General features: G+C 36.4%; 1 protein-coding gene across 1 annotated transcript in view; it reads left to right on the forward strand.

The window, feature by feature from the left end:
- COL19A1 (collagen type XIX alpha 1 chain) overlaps positions 1 to 13,600 on the forward strand; it is a 345,729-nt gene that overhangs the window by 208,833 nt on the left and 123,296 nt on the right. The window lies entirely within an intron of this gene.

Raw genomic sequence — 13,600 nt, forward strand, 5'->3', positions numbered from 1 at the left:
TTATTAAGTAATCAATGTGGCAGTAGAAACAGTACCTATGTAGGGCACATTTTCAGAATTTAGCAGACAGATGAGATGCCACTTGTAGATTAACATTAGTTTAATTTCTGAGCTTTGATTAAATGGAGCCATTTTCTTCTTGTTTTTGCTGTTGAATTACAGGGCTCATGTTTATAGAGATGCTGAACGCTGGCAGTTAATGTGAATTTACTATAGGATTAATAAATTATACTTTCCAAGTGAGCAGCAAGATTTTTTCCCCTGGCTGTAAAGTAGATTACCAACAACATTCATTCATTATTAGCTCCATAGTCATGATTTCAATAATTATAAAAAATTCTGGCCTTGGAAATAAGTGTTTGTTTTAAGTCAGTGGGAAGTGGATGTTCATATAGTAAATCGTACTACAATTTAGTCCTTTATTTGTACCCCAACCATATTTTTGTCCCTTATATATGTTCTCAAAATATGCAAACAGCACATGTTTGTAAAGAAAAGGATAGCTGAAGGCTCAGTAGTAACTCAGTACAGCAAAACTAGAATTAATAATTGTTGTTGTCATATATATATCATATATAATACCATATTATCAAAGTATGCTAGGCATTGCACAGAAAGAGTCTCTTCTGCACAATAGAAAGAATCTCTTCAACTGACAGTTCATAAACACACAAAAAGGGGTGGGAGAGGAAGAATCAGAGTGAGAGTAATATCATGTAGTTCTGCAGGAAAGCATTTACACCTATTTATGGTTTTATTAAATTAGGTGGATGTTTTAGTGGATTTTTAAAATTCCCTTTTGGTGATACAGGAGAAATGAGGGGGTTTTTGGAGGGATTAGAATGAAGTGTGGTGAATAGTTTGAAATACAGATTTGGGAAACGTGTTCTTTGCATAGGGCAAAATATAGAAAAAGAAAATAGGATGGCATCACTAAAGGATCAGAAGGATTTTAGAGGTCCAGTCCTAAAAGATACTGAGCATTGCCTTCCATTGAAATCAGTAAGAATTTCAGGTGGTGAGCATCTCCCAGGAATTGGACTGAGAAGAGCATATGCTGTGGGGCCAAGTTTCAAGTTGTGTTACAAACTTGAGGCACAGACCATGCTTGCTGAATAGATCCTTTTGTTGTGCAAATCTTCTGAGTGAATTACACTCAATTTGACAAACCTGGGCTAATATCTTTTTTTCATTTAGTTTTGACACGCTGTAGTTCAACTTGCCTATCTTAACCAGTATTTCCTCGAATTCTTTTTTCCTATGAGAAGAATGAATTACTGCCAGAGTTCAAATTAAAAACCTATGAGCCTAGTCTCTCATTCCATTTGCTCCTTCATTCACATATTTTCTTTCTTCCGTTTATTGACTAATTTCTCTCCTCATTTATATCATACCCATCATTTATCACTTTCTTTCCAAGACATACATTCTCTCCCTTTGATTTTCCCTCCCTCTCTCTCACTCTTCTTCTCCCCGATACCCCACATTATCCTATTCCTCACTATCATTGTACGATGGGCGATGGAGTTATCTCTCATTCTATATATATATATTTATTTATTTAATACCCTTCCAGCCCATAAAGTCAAGTAAAAATAGGGTGACCAGATAGCAAGGGTGAAAAATCGGGATGGGGATGGGGGGGTAATTGGCACCTATATAAGACAAAGCCTCAAATATCGGGACTGTCCCTATAAAATCAGAACATCTGGTCACCCTAACTAAAAAGGCATGTGATACCATGATGATTAGCACAGTAGAAATGGATTATAAAGTGGTTAAAGCAAGAGTAAGAAAAGCCTTTGGGGAAATAAGCAGTATTCAGCACTAATTGCTACTTTTCTTTGTCATCTTCATGACTGAAAAACAGGATTTCTTTTTGCAAAGCTCTTTACTTACTAGTGACTTATCTGATTTAATTTATTTTTGTTCTGAAAACTGTTCAACCAAAATTGCATACTAAACTCCAGCGAAGCATGTTATCATAGGTATAAAGCAACTGAAGACAATATACCATCTTCCCCCAAACAAACTGTTTTTATGTTTATTGCTATTGGCAATCTTCACATCTTTATACATTGGTTCACATCTTTAACTTCTGTCATTTATTTTCTAGAATTGTATGAAATGTCTGAAAGATGCTAATTGAATATGCTTATAAAAAAAATCCAACTCAGCATGCTAAGAGAGGTGCTTCTAGTCATCCACCGAACTTTATCACTTAAAAAAAAGTTACCCAGTTACCCAGCCTTAGTGTGTAAATTGTCATATAGTATCAGCTACTTACTTTTATTATATTTTTTGGTACCTGATAATTTGAACATGATGAATTTCTTTGAGTATGCAGAGGTTGCCATAGAAACTAAACCTCAAACTAAAAAAGTGAAGATACGAAGCATTACTAATTCTGAAGAAATTATGCTACTAATTGTGAAATGAAAAGAGGTGCACAGTTCCATTTATTTTTGAGAAGCATGTAATTTAAGCATGTCTAATGTAGTTTTGTGAGAAAGCCTACCATACAGTAGACAATAAATCAAACCAAAGAACAAAAAGGTGAAATCATCAGTGTTTTTGCAGGAACAAGTTTTTCATTTTTCTAAAAACTCATAACATACTTAATTGTATTCTCCAGATTTAGCCTCCTTTCCCTCTTTAATACTTGTACTCAATTTCAAATATAATGACCTTGTAATGGATTTCCTTGCTCAAAACAAGCAGTTTATTTTCTTTCTTTCTTTGTCAGATCATTTTCAATAATCAGGGACATTTTCTAGAACGAATTACAAAAATAAATAAAGTTCCATGAACTTCTTTCAAATCCCGCAGACAATTATTGCTTTCTGGTTTATATCTTTTTAAGTAACCTACAACTTCTTAAAACAGCTTTTCTCTTAGAAAAGCAATACTGGGTGACTTTCTCTACACTGGTTTCAGAGTAGCAGCCGTGTTAGTCTGTATTCGCAAAAAGAAAAGGAGTACTTGTGGCACCTTAGAGACTAACAAATTTATTAGAGCATAAGCTTTTGTGAGCTACAGCTCACTTCATCGGATGCATTTGGTGGAAATTATGCTCTAATAAATTTGTTAGTCTCCAAGGTTCCACAAGTACTCCTTTTCTTTTTTCTCTACACTGAGATTTTATTATGGGATATCAGCACAGATAATGAGATATAGTCATTCGGGGTCCCAGGTTGGGAAATGTATTATGTTCTGAGCTTTGCTTTTATAATAATTCTCGCTTTCCTAACAAAGTCAAGTTCCCCTACAGCTTTAATATACCAAATTTTTATTGTATACCTTTCCATCACCTTCCATGTGTTGGTTTATACAATGCCTAGTGTAAGGGGGCACCATTCTGTTTGGGTTCTGTATAGGGTAGCTCTCAACTCCAGACTGAGGCAAAGTGGCAGCAGGTCTCACTGGAGCTTTTTGAGTCTCACTGCTGCAGAGTTGGGAGAAGCAAGCAGACTGCTTGAAGATAAATGGAGTGGCTTTTTGGGGTGTGGAATTATTCTGTTGTGATATCAAGTAAAAGAGAGGTAATTCTTGTGTACCAAGTAAAATTCTTCCTTCACATTTTTCTTTAAGATGTAGTTCTCTTTTGAAGCCTTTCTTCACTGACCTCTCTGGAACTTGAAGGTGTCTTACAGCAGACAACAGCCCCAGTATTTTAACTTTAAGCAGGAAATCAAACGTGTCTCATTTTTGACAACCTGTCCCTTTCACCCTATGTTGATAAGAACTCCATGCAGCTTTTCTCCTTTTGTGGCCTGCTATCCTGCCTGCTGCTAGAGCAGGAGGATCAACAGCTTAACTACTCCATTTACCTTCAATCTTTGCTCCACTCCTCCTTTGCCCTCCTGCTGCTTTGTATGTCAGCACAATTGCTCTGAGAAGTGAAAAGAAAAGGAGTACTTGTGGCACCTTAGAGACTAACAAATTTATTTGAGCATAAGCTTTCGTGAGCTACAGCTCACTTCATCAGATGCATCAGCTCACAAAAGCTTATGCTCAAATAAATTTGTTAGTTTTAAGGTGCCACAAGTACTCCTTTTCTTTTTGCGAATACAGACTAACACGGCTGCTACTCTGAAATCTGAGAAGTGAGTTAGTGTTGAGAGGAGAAACCGGAGCAGAGGTAAAGATTAGTAAAGTTGTAACAGTACACATGCATGAGATATGGAATAGAGACAGATTCTCCATGATGAGGGAAAGAGGAGGAGGAAAAAAATCTCAAATGAGAAAGAAAGAGAGAACTTGAGAGCAAAAACTTTAAAAGATGGGGTAAGATGTTTTAGAGGAGGAAAAGAGAGAAATGATTCAGAACTGAAGGGGAGGAGAAATAGAGAAGTTTGCAGGGGGAGAAAATTAAAGAACCTGAAGACACTAAACGGGGAGCAGGCCTGTCACCTTTTCCCATCCTGAAATGGGAGCGGGCCTTTCTGAAGACTTTAAGGATACAAGAAATGAGGAGGCACCAAGGTTTGTTAGGGAGAGAGGTTTATTTCAAAGACTTCAGAGAGGTGACATTCCAAAGGTGAAGATGAGCATACCAACTTGCCTCAAGACTCCAACTGAAATTGGGGCACCATCATGCTATGTTCTGTCCATATACATATAAGAGAGAGTCCTTTTCCTGAAGAACTTACAATTTAAATTGCATGCAAAAAACAAAAACAAAACAAAACAAAACAAAAAAAAAACTGTTAAAAGAATGTTAAGGTTGCAAAGTCAATCACTTGCAAGCTAGGAAATACAATTAAAATTGATTGTGTAGACTGATTGGTGTATATGTATTGTAATAATCTTACCCATCGTCACAGAAAAGAACATCTTAAGAACAAGCAGCCTTAATTCAGCCAGTTCCTAACTTCTAAATGCTTGATTTTGCTACTTGAATATTCTTTTAAAGTAGTTTTATTAATGTAAATTCTAGTTGTATTAAAAAACAAATTGAAAGAACAAACATTCTATCATATGGAAGTGCATTGACTACCCCTTCCCCATGTGGTTCTTCCATGACACCCAGCCAACCGGTTAGCTACAAAATCCCTGTTAGTAGCTATTCTCTACTTGCTTTACCTGTAACGGGTTAAAAAAGCCCATAAAAGAAAGAGAGTGGGCACCTGACCAAAAGAGCCAACGGGAGGACTAGAACTTTTTTAAATTGGGAAAAAGTTTCCCTATGGCTGTCTGTTGTTCTCCGGAGAGAGGGGACAGAGCTAGACAGGGCTGGAGCTATGCAGTAAAAAGCTTTAAAACCAGGTATGAAAAAGCATCAAATCATATCTCAAACCTACTTATCTGAAACCCCAGATATGTAAGTAAATCAGGGAATGTCTAGGAAGACGCGATTAGGGTTATTTCTTTTATTTCTTATTGGCTTGTGGATTCCTCTGTGCTAACCCCAGATGCTTTTGTTTTGCTTGTAACCTTTAAGCTGAACCTCAAGAGAGCTATCTTGATGCTTAATTTTTGTAATTGTTTTTTTTAAGATCTAGCAGATAACCTAAGTTCCAGATGTATTTTCTTTTTGTTTGTTTGTTTTTAATAAAATTTACCTTTTTTTAAGAACAGGATTGGGTTTTTTGTATCCTAAGAGGTTTGTGAATGTTGTTTAATTAGCTGGTGGCAACAGCTGATTTCCTTTGTTTTTCTTTCTCAGCTCTTCCTCAGAGGAGGGGTGAAAAGGCTTGAGAGTATCCCACAGGAAGGAATTCCCAAGTCCGCCTTCCTGGGTTTCAAAGGGTTTTGCATTTGGGTGGTGACAGCATCTACCCATCCAAGGTCAGAGAGAAGCTGTGACCTTGGGAGTTTAATACCAGCCTGGAGTGACCAGTATTAATTTTTAGAATCCTTGCAGGCCCCCACCTTCTGCACTTGAAGTGCCAGAGTGGGGAATCAGCCTTGACAAATGCATATGTGCAAAGGGGCTGAATTAAGGTTGCACAAGCAGCCTTAATTCAGCCAGTTTCTAACTTCTGAATGCTTGACTTTGCTACCTGAATATTCTTTTAAAGTAGTTTTTGTTAATGTAATTTCTAGGTGTATTAAAAAATAAATTGAAAGAACAAACATTCTGTTGTATGGAAGCATGTTGACAACCCCTCTCCCGTGTGGTTCTTCCACAGGGTTGATGTAAATGTTGAATTGCACTGGGCCTAGTGCTGATCCCTCTGGAACCCCACTAGAAAACCTGGTGACTGGGCATCAAAGAAGCAGATGTACTTCAGTGTAGATAAGTGCAAAGTAATGCACACTGGAAAACATAATCCCCCATATGTAACGCTCAAGAAAGAGACCTTGGAGTCTTCATGGATAGTTCTCTTAAAACATCTGCTCAATGTGGTGCAGCAGTTAAAAAAGCTAACAGAATGTTAGGAATCATTAGGAAAGGGATAATAAAATAGAAAATATCATAATGCCACCATGTAAATCTGTGGTTTGCTCATCCTTTAAATACTACATGGAGTTTTGGTCACCCCATCTCAAAAAAGATGCATTAGAATCGGGAAAGGTGCAGAGAAGAGCAACAAAAATGATGCGGGGGATGGAACAGCTTCCATTAAAGGAGAGATTAAAAAGACTGGGATTGTGCATTTTAGAAAAGAGATGGCTAGCGGGATATGACAGATGTCTAAAAATCATGAATGGTGTGGAGAATGTGAATAGGGAAATGTTGGTTACTCCTTTACATAACCCATGAACCAGGGGTCACCCAACAAAATGAATAGGCAGCATTTTTTAAAACGAACAAAAGAAAGTATTACTTCACACAATGCAGTCAACCTGTGGAACCTATTTCTATGGGGTTTGAAGGCAAAAGGTATAAATGAGTTTAAAAAAGAATTAGATAAATTCATAGAGGATAGGTCCATCATTGGGTATTAGGTAAGATGGTCAGGGATGCAAACTCATGCTTTGTCCCTAATCCTCCAACTGCCAGAAGTATAAAACACTGGCCACTGTCAAAGACAGGATACTGGGCTAGATGGACCATTAGTCTGATGCGGTATGGTCATTCTTATCCTCTTATATGTTGAATTTGGCTTTACGCGCAATCTCTTTCTAAAAAATTGTATACTTACAAAGGTTATTTTTCAAGGTGCCGAAATTTAGCTAGGCCAGCCAGCTGACATATTGCTCATTAATCATATCTATTAGCTAGAGAAGTTGAGTCTTTAAAACCCAACTGCCTACTCTCTCCACAGGGACTAGTTCTTGTTTTCAAAATGTGATGACATATGCTTCATATGCTGCTAATTAGCCCTTTCCCTTGAAAATTCATCCTGACACGTTTCAAGTACATTTTCCCCCTCATACTTTAGTATGGGATCATTAAATTATTAATTCTTTCATAAGCCTTGTAGGATTCCCTGCATAATGCTACTTGTTTATATCTTAAAATATTTAATAATAATAATAATATTTAATAATGCATCTTATTCTAGACACTAACGTTACTTGTATTTCTCCTGAAAAATTCTGTTCTTAAAGTTGAATAGGTTATATTATGATACAGTAGAGAGCTACAGTAGAAATTAATGTTTTTAGTATTTATTAGTATTGCAGTAGTGCCTAACGACCCCAATCAGAATTGGAGCCTAGTCATGTTGGGCGCTGTACAAACACATGGAAAGACACGCACAATCCCTGCTCTGAAGAGTTTACATTCTGATTTAAGACAAACCTTGACAGCTTTGACAAGCTAGAGGAACAAGCTCAAGAGTAAAATTAGTTCAAAGTGGTACATACTCTAGCTGTGTGCACAACTTGAGAGTTCTGAAGCATATAACTTGTCAGTTGGTCGGTTTTTTGTTTTGTTTTTTTAATTTTGCCTGTGACCTATCAATCATTAGCTGGCTGATTTATTGGCGACAAAAGTGGGTCTTCACTTGGAGAAGAAGTGAAATGTTAATTATTCCAGGGAAGGCATTCCATGAGTAAAGGGAGATATGGACGTAAACTTTACATAGAAAAGGAGTACCGGTGGCACCTTAGAGACTAACAAATTTATTAGAGCATAAGCTTTCGTGAGCTACAGCTCACTTCATCGGATGCATTTGGTGGAAAAAACAGAGGAGAGATTTATATACACACACACAGAGAACATGAAACAATGGGTTTATCATACACACTGTAAGGAGAGTGATCACTTAAGATAAGCCATCACCAGCAGCAGGATCCCCCCCCCCCGCTGCTGGTGATGGCTTATCTTAAGTGATCACTCTCCTTACAGTGTGTATGATAAACCCATTGTTTCATGTTCTCTGTGTGTGTGTATATAAATCTCTCCTCTGTTTTTTCCACCAAATGCATCCGATGAAGTGAGCTGTAGCTCACAAAAGCTTATGCTCTAATAAATTTGTTAGTCTCTAAGGTGCCACCGGTACTCCTTTTCTTTTTGCGAATACAGACTAACACGGCTGCTACTCTGAAAACTTTACATAGTTACTTCATAGATAATGTTCACTACATTGATTACTAACAAAAATAGATGTCAGTACCAACAACATGCCAGCAATAATTTCAGTTACAATTCTTTGTGAATTATTTTATATTATTTAATGGAGATTGATCTGGATAGTGGTATATAGTCAGTATCATGCCTTCCTTTCTTCCAATTTAGCTTACAGAATATTGATTTCATTTTAGTTAGGAAGAGCAAGTTTTTGGTGATTTGAGTATTTTTCTTAATTTCTTATATGAGCAGTTCCATAATCCAGATATTTATACTCTTGTGATTTTAACTACTTGGTGAAAATCGTGAATTTCACTCTAAATGTAACATTTGCTAGATAATTTTCAGGGTTCCCTCCCCACTCTGAACTCTAGGGTACAGATGTGGAGACCCGCATGAAAGACCCCCTAAGCTTATTTCTACCAGCTTAGGGTAAAACTTCCCCAAGGCTCAAACTTTTTGCCCTTGGAGGGTACACTGCACCACCAAGTGATTTAACAAAGAATCAGGGAAAGGACCACTTGGAGTTCCTATTCCCCCAAAATATCCCCCCAAGCCCTTACACTCCATTTCCTGGGGAGGCTTGAGAATAATATCCTAACCAGTTGGTTACAAAGTGATCACAGACCCAAATCCCTGGGTCTTAGGACAATAGAGAAATCAGTCAGGCTCTTAAAAGAAACAGAACTTTATTAGAAAGAAAAAAGGTAAAAGAAGCACCTCTGTAAAATTAGAAGGGAAGCTAATCTCACAGGGCAATCATATTTAAAACACAGAGGATTTCCCTCTGGGCAAAAATTTTAAAGTTACAAAAAGAAAACTAGGCATACCTTCCTCTCAGCACAGAGAAAATCACAAGCCAAAACAAAAAGTAAACTAATGCATTTCCTTGCTAGTACTTACTAATTCTAATGGAGTTGGATTGCTTGCATTCTTGATTTCTCTCTGGCAAGCACACAGAACAGACAGACAAACCTTTCTCCACCCCTAGATTTGAAAGTATCTTGTCCCCTTATTGGTCCTTTTGGTCAGGTGCCAGGCAGGTTACCTGAGCTTCTTAACCCTTTACAGGTAAAAGGATATTGTGCCTCTGGCCAGGAGGGATTTTATAGTCGTGTATATAGGAAGGTTGTTACCTTTCCCTTTATATTTATGACAATAATGATGGGTATATTAAGTGTTGTGCTAAGATCAAGTGTTGTGCTAAGCAACTTTTTATTGTGAGCCTAGATATAGTCTTTCTGGTGCTCCCATGCAAGGAAGTTATGGGGCAAAAAGCAACCTTTTACTCCCTTGTGCCAACAATCTGCATTGTGACCAGCACTGCAGGGAGGAGAGAAGCTTCCATATGGCTGCTAATTCCTTCTTCCATGTGGGTAAGTAAGGAGTGTATAGGGTCTTGACACTCCAACCCACCCAGTGAGCAAGAGAACACACAAGGGGATCTTTGCTTCTCCTTTCTGGAGTGAAAGAGGGACTGGGAAGCAGATTATGGTTGAGTCGCAATCTGTTTCTGGTCTGATCCTGGGGAAAAGACTTGCCCCAAGGCTTGGGGAAAAGTTTGTAATTTATTTTTTAAAAGTATCCTAAATCAAGAAAAGAGCTATCTTTTTATAATTATTCTTTCCCCCAAAATATTTAAATAATTTTCCATTCAGTACATTCTTGCTTAGGCTATAAGATGGTCACAGAAGGATTTAAACAACAATTATAGATCAATTATAACAGTATAACAATTTTAAGAAAAGTCTTGCATCTGTTGGGGAGACCGATTTATATGCCCCCAGGAATGGCAGCTACTTACTCTCAGAAATAAATTCTGAAAGTATTTTTGTAAAGCAGTGGTGTGAGTACATTACGAGTGACTTCATATTATTGCCTTTTTTTTTTTAGTGGTCTTAAAAGAAAGGCTCTCTATGTTTATAGTTCTTCTGAGCTGAGAGTAGTGATAAAATTCACTGGTTTTTATTGCACATTGTTTATTATAAAAAACCCCAATTTTATTAAAAATTATCACATTTATGAATGTATGTGTTCACTTTTATGAATTTTGTAAAGAAAACTCATTTAAAAAATCAGTTATAAAAGGAAATAAAAAAAATGAATATTTGGAAACAAGCACTAGACAAACATAAACCTTGCATTCCTAGAATATTTCCCCTCGTATTATTATTTTCATCTCCTTTTGGTCCTTTAACATTGAGTGTACCTATGGTGACCAGATGTCTGATTTTATAGGGACAGTTCTGATTTTTGGGCCTTTTTCTTATATAGGCTACTATTATCCCCCATCCCGATTTTTCACATTTGCTGTCTGGTCACCCTAACTGTACTGCATATGTTCTTGTAGTCATCTAAACTCTTGTACACTTGACATAAACCGTTGTCTGTTAAACAAATTATAAACTATAGAGTAGGAGAAAGTATACTGTTGGTCTCAGTGGACAGTGACTAATGAATGCCAAAGCAAAAACAGAACCAAAACAGCTATTTCTCTTTCTGATTTTTTCATGTAAATGATTTTAAAAAGGTTTGCCATCCGCTCTTGTTTTAATTTTGCAACATCCATCATAAATTATATTTCAGCTCATATGTAAAAAAAAAAATTTAGCTCCCAGAATATTCTGTTTTTCCTATGTAATTAACACTCCATTCACAGTTGTGAATGTCAATCAAAACCCTGCCTTCTTTCCTTTAACACTTCCTTGATACTTTGTTTAGACTGTTCTAAGTGTCATCCTCAATACAACCTAAATACGTACAAACAGGAACATCCGATGAAGTGAGCTGTAGCTCACAAAAGCTTATGCTCAAATAAATTTGTTAGTCTCTAAGGTGCCACAAGTACTCTTTTTCTTTTTGCGAAACAGAAATATGGACATGCTTTAAAGAAATCAACAGTATGTTGGTCCTAATAACTCAGAGGGGCTATTTAAAAAGATGATCCATTATATAGTTATTTTGTATTTAGGCCATCATATTTCTGTTTACATTCTTTGGGGATACATTTGATTACTATTTTTCAAATAAAATTGGTAAACATTAGCCTATATTTACAGTTTTAAAGTAGAGATAAGCCCAAACAAAACCACAGATCCTTACACTCCTGAGCTTTCAGGAAGTATGGAACCAGATTGGAACTAATTCCCTAACCTCACTCTGTAAAGTGTCAAAGGAAAACTTTCAGGTCCAAACACTTTTGAAATTTGAGGAAAGTTTTAAATCTGGACCCAAATCCAAATGCTGCTTCTCAGGCCATCTCTATATATCATTTATCATGTATTTAAATAATCTATTAAGTTATGTGATATTCTAGCAATGTCAATTTGTGACAATCATTCAGTGTCTACAAGGATTTTCATTTTGAAATTTTTTGAACATTTTCGGAATAATGTTCCTATGTTGTTCCTGCAAAAAAACACATTTGTATATACGCACACAAAATGGCGTGCACACATAAAATATTTTCTGGCTAAGTCAGGTATTTGCAAATAAATTGGATGCATTTGTAAATTGTTAACTTATACCTTTTTGCAGGTATAGTTACCCCATATCCAGGGGCAAAAGTGGGTTTTATAGATACAAATGTCTGTTTTTTACCATAGCAACTTGACATTAGTTGTCAGCAGTTATAGTGTCTAAAAATGCTACAAATTTAAATTTTACAATCAAAATTTTAAGCTTGTAAGTTATTTAATTTTTAGGCTGTGTGTCAAAAACAGAATTACTGCATTTGTTCACTCAGAGCCTGCCCTCTGTCTATTGAAGTCAATAGAAATATTCTCATTGACTTGGATCAGGCCTTAGTTAGCTATTTGTGTGATTGGCATTTACAGGCACAAATGCATGTTTTATACACAGAGGTAGTAACTACATAATCAGGGAGCATTTTTGCAAATGAAATGCTGTATCCCCTCTCACCCCTCACCTTCCAGAAATCAACATAGCCTTTGTAAGACACAGGAATGCACACACTCTAAAAAACTTCTGTTTGGTTAACTTCTTCCTCAATTTCTCCAATGTGTCCCCATTGATTTTGAGGCAGTATTTGGCTAAATTATTGCAGGTATATGTACAGAATGCAAGGAAAGGCATTGGTGACCTTAGTTTTTGAACTCCTGTGAATTAAGTAACAATTCTGAGCCCTTTTCTGCCTTCATATATGCCTGCAGTAACCTTGCTGAAGTCACTGGAAGGTGGATGTGTATCAGAAAGCAGCATATGGTTCTTTGTGTTTCAGAATAAAAAGTTACCAATAAATAGAACATATAGATTTATTGGGTTTTGTATTAAAAATAGGTAAAATATTGAGGTTAGCTAGTGTCTATTGCAAATAGAAAAAAGATTCACTGTTAAGTTTTGGTTTTATGGATAAGTATTATAATAATTCATACTGGTCTTAATACTCATTCACAGCTTACGGCGCAATGGCTCCAGTTCATAAATGTGTACTGAGAAAAATACTTGAAACATAACTAAACTCTTTCCATATAAAGGATTAATAATACAAAATTTACACTATTGCCCTTCCACATTCATAGCATAAATCTTAATGGTTCTAAGGGAGTTTAGTGTACACTGAAAGCATGACAAGAATAACACATCAAAGTGAGATTAATCTTAATGGGTCATTGACATGATTTCAATTTCAACCACAACACTTAGCTTGTGAGTAACATAGGACTATGGGGGAAAAAACCTCAAAAATATCTCAAATTAAATTTTATCAGTTTGACTTTAATCAACAAAGATTTTCCTCTCAATCAGCCATAAAGAAACCTTTGATTATAAGCTAAGTAATGGTGTGTTAGCCTAACAATTCAAGACCATATGTGAAATACATAAACTTTGAAATGATACCAGTAGACATATGACTGCTCAAAGATTTTGGTCCACTCTCTTACGGTCTTGGATTCCTGTGTAACTGCTTAGCTCTTGAAATTGAGGTTTAGCTGTTTGTGAATCTGAGTAGGTGACAAATGACTTAAGTAATGGAGATCAATAAATGAGACACACATATTTCAGTTCACTAGTGACACAGCTGAAAATCAGCTTTGAGAAATAGGGTGCTGAGCATGTTAAATTAGTTAAGTTCAACCTGTACAATTTTATATGGCTTATGGTGACAGCTGCATA

Source organism: Dermochelys coriacea, chromosome 3 (assembly GCF_009764565.3).
Source record: "Dermochelys coriacea isolate rDerCor1 chromosome 3, rDerCor1.pri.v4, whole genome shotgun sequence".
NCBI lineage: Eukaryota > Metazoa > Chordata > Testudines > Dermochelyidae > Dermochelys > Dermochelys coriacea.